The 19,815-nt window shown below is 43.2% G+C and overlaps 1 protein-coding gene and 2 long non-coding RNA genes across 8 annotated transcripts in view; 1 reads left to right on the top strand and 2 right to left on the bottom strand.

Moving 5' to 3' along the window:
- CENPT (centromere protein T) overlaps nucleotides 1-19,815 on the bottom strand; it is an 803,389-nt gene that overhangs the window by 71,729 nt on the left and 711,845 nt on the right. The window lies entirely within an intron of this gene.
- LOC120917460 lies at nucleotides 4,072-5,124 on the bottom strand. Its single transcript, XR_005744202.1, has 4 exons — nucleotides 5,017-5,124; nucleotides 4,696-4,854; nucleotides 4,453-4,568; nucleotides 4,072-4,223 (listed from the first exon to the last, which is right to left on the bottom strand). It is a non-coding gene; the product is annotated as an uncharacterized LOC120917460 (long non-coding RNA).
- LOC120917459 lies at nucleotides 5,901-6,988 on the top strand. Its single transcript, XR_005744201.1, has 4 exons — nucleotides 5,901-6,008; nucleotides 6,171-6,329; nucleotides 6,457-6,572; nucleotides 6,802-6,988. It is a non-coding gene; the product is annotated as an uncharacterized LOC120917459 (long non-coding RNA).

Below are 19,815 nucleotides of genomic sequence, written 5' to 3'. Positions count from 1 at the left end.
CTCATTGACTTCAATGTTAAAAAAAAGTGTCTAAAAGCTTAATATTTTAAAAAGTATAAATAGTACAAAAAAACTTGAAGAAGTCCCATCGTTAGCTGAATGAGACGAACATTTTAAAAGTTAAATGGTCTCAATAGCTGAAAGTATGCAGAAGTTACGCAGAGCCAAAAAACGTACGGAATAAAATTAAAATTAAGAACTAGAAAATGCATTCCCTGAGGAAAATGCGAGTGGGAATGCTGAATTGCTGAGCCCGCACCAAAGCCATTCACCATAACCACTACACTATCTTTAGGACACACAGCTCCTTTCTCTATCTGCAAAGTAGAGAGTATGCTGACTTCCTGGTCGCCCCTCCCCCCTCAAGAGGTTTCCCCTCCCCCCAGGTCAGTGAGGAGGAATATTGCACTGAGGTAGAAAGCTATTTATGGAAAGAAATTCCATTACAAACGCCTTTTAATTCACAGACCAATACATGAATTACGCCTCCAAACAAAACGTAATAAATTCACAACCGTACATGCGATCGATACAGCGACTTCACCGTTTGAAAGACACGGCCCTTGTGAACGCATCGATATGAAATTTATGTTGATAAACTTAAAATTGTGGCCATGCCAGCGATTTAGAAAAGAGCGTCTGTGTGTTTTGCAGGAAAATTTTTAAAATTTTTAACATGACGGTCAATGAGAGTGGTTTTGTCGCTCTTGTCCTTTAGAAGCTCCTGGAACTAAAACTAAAATACGTATCACAAAACTGATCACATTGCCTGAAACCAGACAAGCATACCTACGTTTTGATATATAAATTGTGTATGACAAGTAGATCTTGTGGGCGTGAGAGCAATTTGTTCGCCCTTTTTTTAAAGATAATTTTTGTTTTCAAAGATCTCCACTCTAAAGGTCACATGACACACTCTAAATCCCTTCCATAGGGTTACATTATAACCGATTCCATTTTCTGAAAAAATCGCTAAACGTAAATTGCGTTTTCACAAAAACCGTAAAAGATATCAATCTGAAAAGTCATGTTTGGATAGCTGAATATTTTGTGACCGCTTTAAAGTTTGTTTGGTGTCTGTAAGTGAAAGTATGAAGGAGCTGAAACTTTTGGCAGAACGTGTGTTTTGAAGCAGGAAAAAGGATGTTCTCATTGACTTCAATGTTAAAAAAAAGTGTCTAAAAGCTTAATATTTTAAAAAGTATAAATAGTACAAAAAAAACTTGAAGAAGTCCCATCGTTAGCTGAATGAGACGAACATTTTAAAAGTTAAATGGTCTCAATAGCTGAAAGTATGCAGAAGTTACGCAGAGCCAAAAAACGTACGGAATAAAATTAAAATTAAGAATAATAAAAAACGAATATCAATACTGGGAATGCTTATTAAAGCATTCCCACTAATAAAAAACGAATATCAATACTGGGAATGCTTATTAAAGCATTCCCACTAATAATAAAAAACGAATATCAATACTGGGAATGCTTATTAAAGCATTCCCACTAATAATAAAAAACGAATATCAATACTGGGAATGCTTATTAAGCATTCCCACTAATAAATTTACGGATATCAATACTGGGAATGCTTATTAAAGCATTCCCACTAATAATAAAAAACGAATATCAATACTGGGAATGCTTATTAAAGCATTCCCACTAATAATAAAAAACGAATATCAATACTGGGAATGCTTATTAAAGCATTCCCACTAATAAAGGAGAAAAATAACTAGAAAAGATACAATTTCTGGGGAAATTGTGCGACGTGGTCTTGCCTCCACCAATACTTATGACTGGAGACGGTGCCCCTGGAGATGTAAATGTGATCCAACAGTGTGTCGATCCAGTTCGGTCCATTGCCCCATCAAAAACGACCCCATCAAAACTGCACCATCCTATTTGCCCCATCAAAAACTGGTTGCTATGGAGGGTTGCTATGGACTGGTTGCTATGGACTGGTTGTTGTGGATGGGTTGCTGTGGAGTAGTTGCTATGGAGTGGTTGCTACGGACTGGTTGCTATGGAGGGTTGCTATGGACTGGTTGCTATGGAGGGTTGCTATGGACTGGTTGCTATGGAGGCTTGCTATGGACTGATGGCTATGGACGGGTTGCTATGGACTGGTTGCTATGGACTGGTTGCTTTGGACTGGATGCTATGGAGGGTTGCTATGGACTGGTTGCTATGGAGTGGTTGCTATGGACTGGTTGCTATGGAGTGGTTGCTATGGAGTGGTTGGTATGGACGGTTGCTCTGGATTGGTTGCTGTGGACTGGTTGCTATAGATGGTTGCTATGGAGGGTTGCTATGGAATGGTTGCTATGGACAGTTGCTATGGAGTGGTTGCTAGGGACTGGTTGCTAGGGACTGGTTGCTATGTATGTTTGCTATATGCAGAGCATGCAGAAGTTACGCAGAGCCAAAAAAAACTGAGCCATATCACCTCACAGTGCGTGGGAGGAGCTATAAAAAGCCCTCACAGATGTGTGTATGAAGGTTTTTACCTCAGCGTCTCCTAGGAAACCAATGTAAACATATGCAAGCAGCCTCTCCAGGCGTCTCAAACTGGCGGCCCTCCAGCTGTTGCAAAACTACAAGTCCAATGAGGCATTGCAAGAATGACAGTTACCAACATGACTCCCACAGGCAGAGGCATGATTGGACTTGTAGTTTTACAACAGCTGGAGGGCCACCAGTTTGAGACCCTTGCAAGTAAGCAGAGGAAAGTTCCCTCAGCCTTGTGTGGGAGGAGCCAACTCACCTCACAGCTGTTTGTGAGGTGTTATTAAACTCCTCAGCGTCTCCTAGGAAACCAATTGTTTGGTTTGCAGGCTCTCTGTAAACACAGCAGAAATTGAGGAATGTTTTTTGAATACTTATCCTTCAAATGAAGGTATTTACCTCACAGAAAACACCTCACAACTGTGTGGGAGGAGCTATAGAATCCCCTTACAGCTGTGCATGAGGAGTTTTAATTACCTCAGCGTCTCCTAGGAAACCAATGTAAACATATGCAAACACACTCTAAGCAGAGACTCAGATTCTTGCTTTTTTTTTTAATACTTGTCCTTCAAATGATTGTATTTTAAAAACTATAAATCGTACAGCGAATATCTTTATATTTTACGAATCACAAGACCCAGACCTACATTTTGATGTATAGTATGTCTCTGAAATAATAAAATTGAAGGCACAGTCGCAGTTTACAAATTCCCCAGCAAGTTTTAGTTTTCTAAACTTTGACCTCCATTGACTTCCATTGAAATAATGGATGGCGTAGGTTGCAAACAAATTATCATATTGTGAAAACGGTTTGATCAATCGCTTAGCCGTGAACACGTGTTGTGGCAGCAGGGATAGCTGAACGTTTTGATATAAGATTTGTGTAGGTCGGCTTGAAAATGAGGGAGTGGTCGCAGTTTACAAATCATGTGCTGATTTTTCAGTTTCCGACATTCCACACTGTACCTCTCCCCATTCATTCCTATGGGAAAATTTTGCCGCAAAAATGACGATATTTCGCGAATGATTCGGCGAAACGTTCCACAAAGTAGTAGCACACCATTCTGGAACAATCCGTACGTTTCGATATATTACTCGTCTATGTAGTGTAAAAACTGTGGGAGGAGATACCGTTTAAAATTTGGCTATAATAATAATAATATACTGTATTTATTGGCGTATAACACTCACTTTTTTATCCTGAAATTAGAGGGTAAACTGTGCCTGCGTGTTATACGCAGGGGGCTGTGTAAAAAAAAATTCCTGAAACTTGCCTCTTAAAGTTAGGGTGCGTGTTATACGCCTGGGCGTGTTATACGCCGATAAATACGGTATATGTGAGATAACAATAAGTGCTCTTGCTATGCAAGACCACTTAATAATAAAAAACGAATCAGTATTTATATGGACAAACAGATCCTCAGATTGAAAAAGCACCTCATCCCATTAATGGTATGTATAAAAAGAGGGAAATAGGGTACCTGAGGACCCTGGGACTATTATGCGGTGCAAATGGATTGTGAAAGACACAATGGTTTTTAGAAAAGTAGAAAGATTTTTTAATAAAATATTTTTAGATAATACAAAAACATATATAGAAATCAATACAAGACCAGCTGAAGTGTATAACATGGAAACTTCAGTTCACATAACAATTTGTTGCAGTTCTCTCTACATGTTTCGCTCGTGAGAGCTTCTTCAGGAGTGATGTTAGAACTGAACTGTAATGGATCAAAAAAGAAATCAATATACAGCAATGGTCATTTGCGAAAGCAATAATGAATACAATTCTGTAAAATTTGTATAAATTAACAAAACATTTTTTGTGATATGAAATTTTAAAGATATAAGTATCCAAAGAAAATAATAAAGTGGACAATCAATATTAACAATATAGCAGTTCCTAATTATCAAATATTTCAGCAGAAGGGAAGCGCAACAAGAACTTACCTCAACTTGTCAAATTAAAAGTAAAAACACATCAAAATGAGTCAATCAAGTGGATGGAAAACCTTGTTCGGATCATCCTAAGAAGATCATTTCAAGATTGATGCACCAAAGAGTCCCTGAAAACCATAATCAATATAAAGCTCTTTATACTTGAGTCATTGTGGGGATGAACTCTCAAGAAAATTTCATAAAAGAAAAATTCAAAAAGATAGGTTCATCATTATAGAGAATAATCATATTTACCTTTTAGGATTTTATACAAAAAGCTGAATCAATTAAACTGACATAAATCAGTGGGCCTGAGTAACCAAAAGCAACCACTAGATGGCCTCCATTGCGATGATGTATATGGCCTCACAGTACAAGGAACCTGAGTTTCTATTGATATGTAAGAAATTCAATCTAATGAGAAAGAAAAACAAAGAAACCAACAATCAATCAGTCTCACTGTTTCTCCCCAATTTGTAGGGTTAAATTAGTTAATAATAGACTCTGCTCAAAGAACCAAAGGTGTTTAAGAAAAAACACCTGTTTGAACAGAGAAAAAACAATTAAAGGACATACCACTTGGTGTTGCAATGGTTCGTGTTTTCCAGAGCCTGCAGCATGTGTGCTGCCTCTTGATTGTTCAAATGCAGACTGACATTTGTGGCTAGCACAGCCACGCTTTATATTTCACAGCAGAGCGGGTGCCAGCCAATGGCGTCCACTCTGATGGGGACACATGACCTCCCTATTGTTCCCATGATGCCTTTCCCAGCTGGGTGTCAGCTGATATGTCAGTGGGTGTGTGAAATATCAGATAGACTTGAAGACCATGCCGCCATCTTGGACAAAAACGGTCTGTTACAGACCTTGTTGAGGATCCTCAACAAGGTCTGTAACAGACCGTTTTTGTGTAACACAATACACCCAAATTGATCTTTATAGGCAAATTATCCCACTTTATAATGTTGTCATTTTCATGAATTGATGCACCCCCAGATTTTCATCAAGTCCCTTGAAAAAACCATAGGGACACGTAGGACCACTATACTTTTCCAGGGTGGCTGGATCCCTTGGCTTTTAGTGGTCCTATTTAATTTACCCCCCGTTTTTGTTTCTCTCGTTTTTTGTCTCCCCTGCTCTTTTTAAGTCAGCTGGTTTATTTATTTACCTGCCGCACATAGGGGTGGCGGCCACTAATACAAACCATCTCAAAAGGGTAAATATTCCCTTACTCTAGATGGCGATATGTATGTCCGCTGTTAAATAAACAAACAATTACCGAAGGGCAAGCCGCCCATATCCAAGATGGCGGCATGGTCTTCAAGTCTATCTGATATTTCACACACCCACTGACATATCAGCTGACACCCAGCTGGGAAAGGCATCATGGGAACAATAGGGGGGTCATGTGTCCCCATCAGAGTGGACGCCATTGGCTGGCACCCGCTCTGCTGTGAAATATAAAGCGTGGCTGTGCTAGCCACAAATGTCAGTCTGCATTTGAACAATCAAGAGGCAGCACACATGCTGCAGGCTCTGGAAAACACGAACCATTGCAACACCAAGTGGTATGTCCTTTAATTGTTTTTTCTCTGTTCAAACAGGTGTTTTTTCTTAAACACCTTTGGTTCTTTGAGCAGAGTCTATTATTAACTAATTTAACCCTACAAATTGGGGAGAAACAGTGAGACTGATTGATTGTTGGTTTCTTTGTTTTTCTTTCTCATTAGATTGAATTTCTTACATATCAATAGAAACTCAGGTTCCTTGTACTGTGAGGCCATATACATCATCGCAATGGAGGCCATCTAGTGGTTGCTTTTGGTTACTCAGGCCCACTGATTTATGTCAGTTTAATTGATTCAGCTTTTTGTATAAAATCCTAAAAGGTAAATATGATTATTCTCTATAATGATGAACCTATCTTTTTGAATTTTTCTTTTATGACATTTTCTTGAGAGTTCATCCCCACAATGACTCAAGTATAAAGAGCTTTATATTGATTATGGTTTTCAGGGACTCTTTGGTGCATCAATCTTGAAATGATCTTCTTAGGATGATCCGAACAAGGTTTTCCATCCACTTGATTGACTCATTTTGATGTGTTTTTACTTTTAATTTGACAAGTTGAGGTAAGTTCTTGTTGCGCTTCCCTTCTGCTGAAATATTTGATAATTAGGAACTGCTATATTGTTAATATTGATTGTCCACTTTATTATTTTCTTTGGATACTTATATCTTTAAAATTTCATATCACAAAAAATGTTTTGTTAATTTATACAAATTTTACAGAATTGTATTCATTATTGCTTTCGCAAATGACCATTGCTGTATATTGATTTCTTTTTTGATCCATTACAGTTCAGTTCTAACATCACTCCTGAAGAAGCTCTCACGAGCGAAACATGTAGAGAGAACTGCAACAAATTGTTATGTGAACTGAAGTTTCCATGTTATACACTTCAGCTGGTCTTGTATTGATTTCTATATATGTTTTTGTATTATCTAAAAATATTTCATTAAAAAATCTTTTCTACTTTTCTAAAAACCATTGTGTCTTTCACAATCCATTTGCACCGCATAATAGTCCCAGGGTCCTCAGGTACCCTATTTCCCTCTTTTTATACAATAAAAAACGAATATCAATACTGGGAATGCTTATTAAAGCATTCCCACTAATAAATTTCACGAATATCAATACTGGGAATGCTTATTAAAGCATTCCCACTAATAAATTTACGGATATCAATACTGGGAATGCTTATTAAAGCATTCCCACTAAATATCAATACTGGGAATGCTGAATAGCTGAATTGCTGAGCCCATACCAAAGCCATTCACCATAACCACTATACTATCTTTAGGACACACAGCTCCTTTCTCTATCTGCAAAGTAGAGAGTATCCTGACTTCCTGGTCGCCCCTCCCCCCTCAAGAGGTTTTCCTCCCCCCCAGGTCAGTGAGGAGGAATATTGCACTGAGGTAAAGAAAGCTATTTATGGAAAGAACGCCTTTTAATTCACAGACCAAATACATGAATTAAGCCTTCAAACAAACCTTAATAAATCCACAACCGCACATGCGATCGATACAGCGACTTCACCGTTTGAAACACAAGGCTTTTGTGAACAAATCGGTATAAAATGTATGTTGATAAACTTAAAAATGTGGCCATGTCAGCGATTTAAAAAAGAGTGTCTTTGTGCGTTTTGCTGGCAATTTTTTTTACAGTCAATGAGAGAAATTTTGGGGCTCTTGTCCTTTAGAAGCTCCACGAACTAAAAATAAAATGCGTATCACAAAACTGATCACATTGCCTGAAACCAGACAAAAATACCTACGTTTTGATATATAAATTGTGTATGACAAGTAGATCTTGTGGGCGTGAGAGCAATTTGTTCCCCCTTTTTTTAAAGATAATTTTTTTTTCAATGATCTGCACTGTACTGATCACATGACACCCTCTAAATCCCCTCCATAGGAATACATTATAACCGATAAAATTTTCTGAAAAAAACACTAAACATAAATTGCTTTTTCACAAAAACTATAAAAGATATCAATGTGAAAAGTCATAGCCAGATAGGTGAATATTTTGTGACCGTTTTAAAGTTTGTTTGGTGTCTAAGTGAAAGTATGAAGAAGCTGAAACTTTTGGCAGCACGTGCGATTTAAAGCGGTAAAAAGGATGTTCTCATTGACTTCAATGTTAAGAAAAAAGTGTCTAAAAGCTTAATATTTTAAAAAGTATAAATAGTACAAAAAAACTTGAAGAAGTCCCATCGTTAGCTGAACGAGATGAACATTATAATAGTTGAATGGTCTCAATAGCTGAAAGTATGCAGAAGTTACGCAGAGCCAAAAAACGTACTTGTTAAAGCATTCCCACTAAATAATAAATTTACGGATATCAATACTGGGAATGCTTATTAAAGCATTCCCACTAATAAAAAACGAATATCAATACTGGGAATGCTTATTAAAGCATTCCCACTAATAATAAATTTGCGGATATCAATACTGGGAATGCTTATTAAAGCATTTCCACTAATAAAGGAGAAAAATAATAAATTTACGGATATCAATACTGGGAATGCTTATTAAAGCATCCCCACTAATAAATTTGCGAATATCAATACTGGGAATGCTTATTAAAGCATTCCCACTAATAATAAAAAATTAATATCATTACTGGGAATGCTTATTAAAGCATTCCCACTAATTAAGAATAATAAAAACGAATATCAATACTGGGAATGCTTATTAAAGCATTCCCACTAAAAACGAATATAAATACTGGGAATGCTTATTAAAGCATTCCCACTAATAATAAAAAACGAATATCAATACTGGGAATGCTTATTAAAGCATTCCCACTAAAACATGAATATCAATACTGGGAATGCTTATTAAAGCATTCCCACTAATAATAAAAAACGAATATCAATACTGGGAATGCTTATTAAGCATTCCCACTAATAATAAAAAACGAATATCAATACTGGGAATGCTTATTAAAGCATTCCCACTAATAAGAATAATAAAAAACGAATATCAATACTGGGAATGCTTATTAAAGCATTCCCACTAATACATTTACGAATATCAATACTGGGAATGCTTATTAAAGCATTCCCACCAATACATTTACGAATATCAATACTGGGAATGCTTATTAAAGCATTCCCACCAATACATTTACGAATATCAATACTGGGAATGCTTATTAAAGCATTCCCACTAATAATAAAAAACTAATATCAATACTGGGAATGCTTATTAAAGCATTCCCACTAAAAAACGAATATCAATACTGGGAATGCTTATTAAGCATTCCCACTTATAAAAAAACAATAACAATACTGGGAATGCTATTGAGCATTCCCACTAATAATAAAATTAAGAATAAAAAACGAACAACAATACTGGGAATGCTATTGAGCATTCCCACTAATAAAAAACGAAGAACGATACTGGGAATGCTATTGAGCATTCCCACTAATGACTGCTCAGTCCATATCATAGTTTGTAGAGAGAGAAAAAAAAAAGATATACAGTGGAACCTCGGTTTAAGAGTAACTTGGTTTAAGAGAGTTTTGATTTGCGAGCAACTTTTTTTTTATTATTCTGACTCGGTTTACGAGTGTTGACTCGCAAGATGAGCAGAATTAAAGCTAAATAGGCCTGCAGTACCTCATTTGGCCTTAGGTACGGGGGCGCATGAGCCGAGAAAAGCCGAACATTGGGCCTGCAAGACCTAATTTGGCCTGAGGTACGAGGGCGCAGGAGCCGAGCCGAAGTGTCCTCGGGCCTTTTCGGCACTCTCTGGCGCCCCCACCTCTGGCCACATTTGGTATTGCATCTCATTGAAGTCAATGTGGAACTAATTATTTTAGTTTCTATTGACTTTAATGGGAAAACTTGCTTTGATATGCAAGTACTTTGGATTACGCGCATACTCCTGGAACGGAATATGCTCGTAATCCGAGGTTCAACTGTACTGTGTGTGTATATATACAGTGCCTTGCGAAAGTATTCGGCCCCCTTGAACTTTGCGACCTTTTGCCACATTTCAGGCTTCAAACATAAAGATATACAACTGTAATTTGTTTTGAAGAATCAACAAGTGGGACACAATCATGAAGTGGAACAAAATTTATTGGATATTTCAAACTTTTTTAACAAATAAAAAACTGAAAAATTGGGCGTGGAAAATTATTCAGCCCCTTCACTTTCAGTGCAGCAAACTCTCTCCAGAAGTTCAGTGAGGATCTCTGAATGATCCATTGTTGACCTAAATGACTAATGATGATAAATAGAATCCACCTGTGTGTAATCTAGTCTCTGTAAAAATGCACCTGCACGGTGATAGTCTCAGAGGTCTGTTTAAAGTGCAGAGAGCATCATGAAGAACAAGGAACACACCAGGCAGATCCGAGATACTGTTGTGGAGAAGTTTAAAGCTGGATTTGGATACAAAAAGATTTCCCAAGCTTTAATAAACATCCCAAGGAGCACTGTGCAAGCGATAATATTGAAATGGAAGGAGTATCAGACCACTGCAAATCTACGAAGACCTTTGCCGCCCCTCTAAACAGGGGTCTCAAACTCAAATTACCTAAGGGCCACAAGACAAGTTTCCATATCCCATGGGGGGGCCGCATGCAAACTTTCAAACTTCAAAAACAGTACTGGTGTCAGCGAACGCATTATTAACCCTGACCATTACACTGCACACTGACCACTCACCATCAGGGTACAGCACATCAGGGCACAGTACACATCAGGGTACAAAGCCCAGCACATCAGGATACAAAGCCCAGCACATCAGGGTACATCAGAGCACAACACATAGGGGTACAGCACAACAGGCCACATCAGGGTGCACGGCACATCAGGGCAGGGCATATCAGGACAGGGCACATGGCACAGTGCAGGACATGGCACATCACATCAGGACAGGGCACACGGCACATCAGGGTACAGGGCACATGAAACAGCACATCAGGGTACAAAGCCCAGCACATCAGGGTACATGGGGCACATCAGGGTTCATGGGGCACATGGCACATCAGGGTACATGGGCCACATCAGGGTACATGGGGCACAATCAGAGCACATCAGGGCATATCAGGGCACAAACGAGCACACCAGGGCACATGAGAGCATATCAGGGAACATGGGGCACACCAGGGAACATGGGGCACATGAGAGCACATCAGGGCACAGCACATCAGGACAGGGCACATGGCACATCAGGGTACAGGACATGGCACATCAGGACAGGGCACATGAAACAGCACATCAGGGTACAACGCCCAGCACATCAGGGTACATGGGGTACCCTGATGTGCTGTTTCATGTGCCCTGTACCCTGATGTGCCATGATGTGCTGGGCTTTGTACCCTGATGTGCTGTTTCATGTGCCCTGTACCCTGATGTGCCATGTGCCCTGATGTGCTGGGCTTTGTACCCTGATGTGCCGTTTTATGTGCCCTGTACCCTGATGTGCCATGTGCCCTGATGTGCCATGTCCTGTACCCTGATGTGCCATGTCCTGATGTTCTGTGCCCCATGTGCTCTCATGTGCCCCATGTTCCCTGGTGTGCCCCATGTTCCCTGGTGTGCCCCATGTTCCCTGATTGTGCCCTGATGTGCTCTCATGTGCCCCATGGCACATCAGGGTACATGGGCCACATCAGGACACAATCAGAGCACATGGAGCATATCAGGGCACATGGGGCACATACGAGCACACCAAGGCACATCAGGGCACATGAGAGCACATCAGGGCACAGCACATCAGGACAGGGCACATGGCACATCAGGGTACAGGGTACCCTGATGTACAGAGCCCAGCACATCAGGGTACACGAGGGCACATGGCACATTGGGGTACATGAGGCACCTCAGGGCACAATCAGGGCACATGAGAGCACATCAGGGCACATGGGAGCACATCGGGGCACATTAGGGCACAATCAGGGCACATGAAAGCACATCAGGGCACATGAGAGCACATTAGGGCACAATCAGGGCTCATGAGAACACACCAGGGCACAGGTCAGCATTTACTTGTTGTTTTCTTCAAAGGCAGAGTAGCGCAGGAAGCGTCTGTCATAAGTTCACTTGTCTCTCATGTCACACTGCTACTCCCCAGCAGCCCCTCCCCCCTCTCTTCTCGTCCATCTCAGATGATGTCACAAGCAAATGGGGATGGACGAGAAGAGAGGAGGGGCCGCCAGGGAGTAGCAGTGTGACATGAGAGACAAGTGAACTTATGACAGACGCTTCCTGCGCTACTCTTCATGCACCTCGATCTACACTTCCGCGGCGCCCGCCCTGCGGGCCATTTAAAACCGGTCCTCGGGCCGGTACTTTGAGACCCCTGCTCTAAACTTTCAGCTCATACAAGGAGAAGACTGATCAGAGATGCAGCCAAGAGGCCCATGATCACTCTGGATGAACTGCAGAGATCTACAGCTGAGGTGGGAGACTCTGTCCATATGACAACAATCAGTCGTATACTGCACAAATCTGGCCTTTATGGAAGAGTGGCAAGAAGAAAGCCATTTCTTAAAGATATCCATAAAAAGTGTTGTTTAAAGTTTGCCACAAGCCACCTGGGAGACACACCAAACATGTGGAATAAGGTGCTCTGCTCTGATGAAACCAAAATCGAACTTTTTGGCAACAATGCAAAACGTTATGTTTGGTGTAAAAGCAACACAGCTCATCACCCTGGCCTGAACACACCATCCCCACTGTCAAACATGGTGGTGGCAGCATCATGGTTTGGGCCTGCTTTTCTTCAGCAGGGACAGGGAAGATGGTTAAAATTGATGGGAAGATGGATGGAGCCAAATACAGGACCATTTTGGAAGAAAACCTGATGGAGTCTGCAAAAGACCTGAGACTGGGACGGAGATTTGTCTTCCAACAAGACAATGATCCAAAACATAAAGCAAAATCTACAATGGAATGGTTCACATATAAACATATCCAGGTGTTAGAATGGCCAAGTCAAAGTCCAGACCTGAATCTGTGTTAAGAACTGAAAACTGCTATTCACAAACGTTCTCCATCCAACCTCACTAAGCTCGAGCTGTTTTGCAAGGAGGAATGGGCAACAATTTCAGTCTCTTGATGTGCAAAACTGATAGAGACATACCCCAAGCGACTTACAGCTGTAATCGCAGCAAAAGGTGGCGCTACAAAGTATTAACTTAAGGGGGCTGAATAATTTTGCACGCCTAATTTTTCAGTTTTTTATTTGTTAAAGTTTGAAATATCCAATAAATTTCGTTCCACTTCATGATTCTGTCCCACTTGTTGATTCTTCAAAAAAAATTACAGTTTTATATCGTTATGTTTGAAGCCTGAAATGTGGCAAAAGGTCGCAAAGTTCAAGGGGGCCGAATACTTTCGCAAGGCACTGTATATACATACATACATACATACACAGTACAGCTGAAACTTGGATTACGAGCATACTCCTGGAACGGATTATGCTTGTAATCCGAGGTTCAACTGTACTGTGTGTATGTAAATATATATACCGTATTTATCGGGGTATTGCGCGCTCCGGCGTATAGCGCGCACCCCTAATGTGGACCCGCATTCCTGTAAAAAAATCAAGATTAAGATTTAAGATTAAGTTTAATCAAGATTAAAAACCTTCTGCCTTTACAACTCCTTTAAGTCGAATGATGTTGGTGACTGGCAACAGGAACAGTGGGAATAATTTTTAAGGAGAAAAAGATTTACACAGGATTTTGGACAAATTAGAAACACAAAACATATCTGGGGGACATGCCTGATGTTGGCCGATAAGAGGAAGCAAGAGGAAGACCTCCTACAACTTCTGTTCAGGCTGTGAGAAGCATAGAGGCAGATAGAGTTTGCCTGTTCTGTAAAGGGCTTTCAACGTCTACTTTGACCACTTCCGGACAGCGGAAGATATGTAGATATACGTCGGCAGAATGGCACGGACAGGCACATGTACGTACCTGTACGTGCTCTGCTTGACGTGGGTCGGGGGTCCGATCGGGATCCCCCCGGTACATGCGGCTTTTCCGAAGGCTGCAGAAGCGATCCGGGATGAGGGGGCGGCTATTCGTTTTCAGCCACCCCCTTGCGATCGCTCTCAGCCAATGCCAGCGCCCCCTGCCTCTTCCTGTGTTAAGTGTAAACACAGGAAGAGGGAAGTGATGTGCTCTCTCCTCGTGTCGGTCTTTTGGTCCGACGCTGAGGAGAGAAGACATCACATAGTAAGTTGCACCAACAGTACACTGACACAGGTACATATAGGCACACTTACCCCAGTCACCGCCGATCACCTCCCCCCACAGTCCCCTGTCACAGTGTGTCACTGAATGCAGTGATCATTTATTTTCTGATCACTGCATTTAGTGTCAGTGTGACAGAAAAAAGTGTTAGGGCAGTTAGTCTTAGGCCCCTTTAGGTCCAGGGTAGCCCCCTACCCCCCCTAATAAAGGTTTAACCCCTTGATCACCGCCCTAGTTAACCCTTTCACCCCCTATTGCCAGTGTCACTAAGCGATCGGTTTTCTGATCGCTGTATTAGTGTCACTGTTGCCGCTAGGTAGCTAGTTTTTTTTGAGGTTCACCGCCAGGTTCTATAGCATTAGGTACCCCCATAAATAAAGGTTTTAACCCCTGATTGCCCCTAGAGTTAACACTTTCACCAGCGATCACCGTATAAGTGTCACTGGTGACGCGGGTTAGCCAGTTAGTTATTTTAGGTTCGCCGCCAGGTTTTTAGAAAGCGTCAGGTACCCCCATATATTAACTAATAAAGGTTTTAACCCCCTGATTGCCCCCTAGTTAACCCTTTCACCAGTGATCACCGTATAAGTGTTACGGTTGACGCTGGTTAGTTTGCTGTTTATAGCATCAGGGCACCCGCCGTATATAACCCAATAAAGGTTTAACCCCCTGATCGCCCGGCGGGTGATATAAATTTAATTTTAGCGTCAGTCAGGGTCTGCGTCGCCCCAGGCAGCATTAGGTTAGTGCCAGTAACGCTTACACCCACTCGAAAAGCATACACCCCCCTTAGTGGTATAGTATTTGAACGGATCGATACCTGATCTGATCAGATCTATACTAGCGTGTAGTAGTGCAGTATCGATCGATCACTGTCACTTACAAAACAAAAGACACATAACTGCAGCGTTCGCAGAGACATGCCTGATCCCTGCGATCGCTAACAGTTTTTTTTGGAAGCGTTTTCTACATTTTCCTTTCTATAGTCAGGTGCTTTTTTTACCTGTGAATCATCACCAGTGTACGACTAAATTTAGAGTCCAAAATGGCAAAGTGAACGTACACTGATGACGAGGCCTACTTGTTCATGAGCTTGACAGATAGTGAAGAGGAGGTCACGCATTTGTCAGAATCTGGCTCAGAATACGAACCTGTTTACGACAGCGGCTCCATGTCAGATAGCTCTAACGACGGAGTTGTGGTCCTTGCTAAGGCCAGGCGTACCCGACCCCATTCTGATGTTGTTGAGCAGCAAGAACCGCAGGACCCTTGTATGGAGCAGAGAAGTACTAGCGCTGATATTCCTTCTGGTGGATTGGCAAGCACCAGCGGCCGAGTACACCCTGGCCGTTCATCCAGCACTGCAGTAAGACGTGGTGACGTGGCGAGTCCCATAAGTGCAGTTCAAGCTGGCGAGGTGGCAAGCACAAGTAGTGTCCCGCTGCCACCAAGAAGAAGACAAAGACAGGCCCGTCGTGCCCATAGTGCCCTTCCTGCAGAATTCGTCTATCCTGATTGGGTCCCCACCACTTCTGCAGCACCCATACTTCCCCCATTCACTGGCCAACCTGGTATTCAGGTGGATACAGCGAATTTTATGCCACTTGATTTTTATTCGCTGTATTTCACGGAAGATCTCTATAGATCTATTGTAGACCAGAGTAATTTATATGCTGGTACCTACATCGCCGCTAATCCCCAGACCCTCCTTGCCAAAGAATGGAAACCTCTTGAGGTTTCCGAATTTAAGACCTTTCTGGGCCTTACCCTCAACATGGGCATACACCAATTCCCGGAATTGCGGATGTATTAGTCCACACATCCAATTGACCATATGCCCATATTCTCTGCTCACATGGCCAGGAAACGATACAAGGTGATCCTGCGGTTCCTGCATTTCAGTGACAATGCAATTTGTCGTCCACATGGAGACCCTGAATTTGACCGGCTCTACAAAATTCGGCCCCTCATAAACCATTTCAACGAACGTTTTGCAGCCTTGTTTAATCCCCAGCAAGTTGTGTGCGTTGACAAGTCCCTAATTAAATTTTCTGGCCGCTTGTCTTTCAAGCAGTACCTTCCCAGCAAGCGTGCCAGATACGGGGTCAAGCTCTATAAGCTCTGTGACAGGGCAACAGGCTACACATGGAGCTTTAGGGTTTATGAGGGCAAAGATAGTGAGGTAGAGCTGGAAGGATGCCCAGATTATATGGGGAGCGCTGGCAAGATCGTTTGGGACTTGGTGTCACCCTTATTCGGAAAGGGGTATGTCCACTTGTATGTGGACAATTTTTACAGCAGCGTGCCACTTTTTAGTCACTTGTTTGATCGTCAGATTGGAGCATGTGGCACCGTGCGACCTAATCGCCGGTGCTTTCCCCAGCGGCTTGTAGATGCCCGTCTTAGGCTGGGGGCGAGAGCCTGCTGCAGATGTAAAAATGTGCTCGCTGTGAAGTGGCGGGACAATAGGAATGTTTTCGTTCTTACCACCCTTCACGCAGACACGACAGTACAAATTCATACGGCGACTGGTGTTGTGGAGAAACCCCTCTGTGTCCACGAATATAACCAAAATATGGGAGGGGTGGACCTCAACGACCAGTTGATGGCGCTGTATCATATTGCCCGTAAGACGAGACGCTGGTACAAAAAAGTGTGTCTACATTTATTTCAATTGACTCTATTGAATGCTTTTGTCTTATACAAAGCTTCAGGACGGAATGGATCCTTCCTTCAATTCCAGAGGGATATCATCACAGAACTCCTGTACCCAGGCGGTACTGTACCTCACCATCCCCTACCAAATGCAGTAAGCCGACTGCATGAGAGGCATTTTTCTTATGTCCTCAGGAGTACCCCTACCCAACGAGCCCCCCAAAGAAGATGTCATGTCTGTACCAAGCGTGGATTTAGGCGTGACACCCATTATTTTTGTCCCCAATGTCCTGCCGATCCTGGTCTTTGTATTGGTGAATGTTTTGAACGCTTCCACACACACAAGTTAATTATTAGTGTAGGGTAAAACATTTCACAGGCTAGGCACACTTACACAGGGTCTCCCAAGATGCCATCGCATTTTGAGAGACCCAAACCTGGAACCGAAAAGTTGAAGTTACAGTTACAAAAAAAAGTGTTAAAAAAAACCCACAAAAAAATAAAAATAAAATAAATAGTTGTCGTTTTATTGTTCTCTCCCTCTCTATTCTCTCTCTCTATTGTTCTGCTCTTTTTTTACTGTATTCTATTCTGCAAAGTTTTATTATGTTTTTTCATGCTTGCTTTTCAGGTATGTAATTTACTTTACTGTTTTAAGGTACGCCATTCAGCTGTTGCGCGGACTTATTTATCTTGACAGCAACAGCGTTTGCTCCCACGATATACAGTAGGTGTTTGTGATATTGTGTTTTTAGCACGACAGCATCGCGCTGATTCTCGGCGACATGGTGCCGAGATCTCGCCGACATCTCACACTCACTGGAATAGTGACAGCACATCCCAGCAAGCGCGTCATAGAAGCGACGGGAGATCAGACTTGGATTCCCGCCAATTCTACACGTGTGCGGCGTTTGTTATGAATCCTGAGGGGGAAGTCCCCGCCGGATTTTAAATAAAAATCCGGCATGGGTTCCCCCCTCAGGAGCATACCGGGCCCTTAGGTCTGTTATGGGTTGTAAGGAGAGCCCCCCTACGCCGAAAAAACGGCGTAGGGGGTCCCCCTACAATCCATACCAGACCCGTATCCAAAGCACGCTACCCGGCCAGCCAGGAAGGGAGTGGGGACGAGCGAGCGCCCCCCCCCCCTCCTGAGCCGTACCAGGCTGCATGCCCTCAACATGGGGGGGTTGGGTGCTCTGGGGCAGGGGGGCGCACTGCGGCCCCCCCCACTTCAGAGCACCCTGTCCCCATGTTGATGAGGACAGGGCCCCTTCCCGACAACCCTGGCCGTTGGTTGTCGGGGTATGCGGGCGGGAGGCTTATCGGAATCTGGGAGCCCCCTTTAATAAGGGGGCCCCCAGATACCGGCCCCCCACCCTAAGTGAATGAGTATGGGGTACATCGTACCCCTACCCATTCACCTGCAAGAAAAGTGGTAAAAACACAAATAAACCACACAGGGTATTAAAATATTTTATTAGTCTGCTCCGGAGGCCTCCCCTGTCTTCTTTAGCTCTTTTACCAGGGTAGGCTTCTTCTTCCGATTTCCGGGGGTCTTCTCCTGCTCTCCGGAGTCTTCACCGCTCTTCTGTGACGTCTTCTCCGCTCCGGGGGTCTTCTCAGCTCTTCTGTGACGTCTTCTCCGCTCCGGGGGGTCTTTTTCTATATTCGCCGCTCTCCGCTCTTGACTCGGCGCACCCCGGTTCTTCCTCCCGCTGTCCGGTTCCTTCTCCTTCAGGGCTGGCCGCCGCTATACTGGCGGCGGTCAGTCCGCTCTTCTGTAACGTCATCTTCTTCTCTTCTCGTCTTCCGTCTTCTCCAGATGTTGACACGCCGGCCGGCTCTTCTCGCTGCAATGACGTGTGCCCGGCTTGCGTCGGATTTATATAGGCCTCACAGTCCCATCATGCTCTGTACCTACCCATGTAGGTATATAGGCCTCACAGTCCCATCATGCTCTGTACCTACCCATGTGATACCTACCCACATGGGTAGGTATAACATGGGTAGGTACAGAGCATGATGGGACTGTGAGGCCTATATAAATCCGACGCAAGCCGGGCACACGTCATTGCAGCGAGAAGAGCCGGCCGGCGTGTCAACATCTGGAGAAGACGGAAGACGAGAAGAGAAGAAGATGACGTTACAGAAGAGCGGACTGACCGCCGCCAGTATAGCGGCGGCCAGCCCTGAAGGAGAAGGAACCGGACAGCGGGAGGAAGAACCGGGGTGCGCAGAGTCAAGAGCGGAGAGCGGCGAATATAGAAGAAAACCCCCCGGAGCGGAGAAGACGTCACAGAAGAGCTGAGAAGACCCCCGGAGCGGAGAAGACGTCACAGAAGAGCGGTGAAGACCCCGGAGAGCAGGAGAAGACCCCCGGAAATCGGAAGAAGAAGCCTACCCTGGTAAAAGAGCTAAAGAAGACAGGGGAGGCCTCCGGAGCAGACTAATAAAATATTTTAATACCCTGTGTGGTTTATTTGTGTTTTTACCACTTTTCTTGCAGGTGAATGGGTAGGGGTACGATGTACCCCTACGCCGTTTTTTTCGGCGTAGGGGGGCTCTCCTTACAACCCATAACAGACCTAAGGGCCCGGTATGCTCCTGAGGGGGGAACCCATGCCGGATTTTTATTTAAAATCCGGCGGGGACTTCCCCCTCAGGATTCATAACAAACGCCGCACACGTGTAGAATTGGCGGGAATCCAAGTCGGATCTCCCGTCGCTTCTATGACGACTCTGTCTCCATCGCAGCAAGCCAGCTCGGCGCTGGCTCCCGCGATGGGGCTCGTAGGTGCTCAATCTCGCCGAGAAAGAGAGCGAGATTGACACAATATCGGGTTCACCTACTGTATAAAGCCGCGACTCCAACGCTGTAGGAGGTGATTTCACCACAACAGTTAAAAAAAAAGAGCATGTATGCCAAAGCATG

Source organism: Rana temporaria, chromosome 11 (assembly GCF_905171775.1).
Source record: "Rana temporaria chromosome 11, aRanTem1.1, whole genome shotgun sequence".
NCBI lineage: Eukaryota > Metazoa > Chordata > Amphibia > Anura > Ranidae > Rana > Rana temporaria.
This window is presented reverse-complemented; position numbering and strand designations above follow the sequence as displayed.